This window comes from Heptranchias perlo, chromosome 29 (assembly GCF_035084215.1).
Source record: "Heptranchias perlo isolate sHepPer1 chromosome 29, sHepPer1.hap1, whole genome shotgun sequence".
Lineage (NCBI taxonomy): Eukaryota > Metazoa > Chordata > Chondrichthyes > Hexanchiformes > Hexanchidae > Heptranchias > Heptranchias perlo.
In genome coordinates this window covers 15,269,753-15,270,553 of record NC_090353.1, presented here as the reverse complement: position 1 = coordinate 15,270,553, position 801 = coordinate 15,269,753, and positions in this window count along the sequence as shown.

Below are 801 nucleotides of genomic sequence, written 5' to 3'. Positions count from 1 at the left end.
CATGGACATGTTGGGCCGAAGGGCCTGTTTCCATGTTGTAACTTCTATGATTCTATGATTCTATGATTAAAAAGCAAGCCAAATTTCTCATGGCACTGCTGGTAGGGATGTAATACCATGTAACACATAAAATATTATTCGGCTATTAAGGAACAGCCGTGTATAATGGGGCCTGTCCCTTTAAGGACAAAGTCTAATTGCTGTAACATCCTGAGGTCAATTAGTGCCGAATTGCTGAGCAATGCCATGGGAGAGCCATGAGTATGTTGATTGGGTATGGACAGATATTTGGAAAAAGTTGTTTCGTTGTGCTGTCAATAGAGAAAAACATTTTGCATTTGTTTTGGATATATTACAATTTTCAAACAAAACCTTAGACCTAAGTTTCCTTCTAGTAATTTGTTCGAATATTTTTCCAGCAAAATCAAAGCTGAACAAACCATATTGTAAACGATTGTCCGTGGAGAGGTACATTAACCGCTGAAACTTAAACCTGGGCGCAATGAGTTAACTTTAGTTTTGAACTTTAAATGAAAGGGAGAGGATACCCATGGTTCCTTATAACCGTGGCAAGGCGAGTGGGCGGTAGTTGCTAAAATTGTTTTGTGTTTAAAGGGTTAAAATCTCTGAGCTCACCAGCCAAGAGCAAACTTTAGGCACGATACACAACTGTTTTTTTAAACTGGCTGCCCATTCCTCCACTGTGAAGGTGCATGTGAGAAAGAGACTTGCTCTCACTGGGAAATCAGAATTATTTTCGATTTTAAAAATTGCCCAACAACGAAATAAAAAGTCAACAGA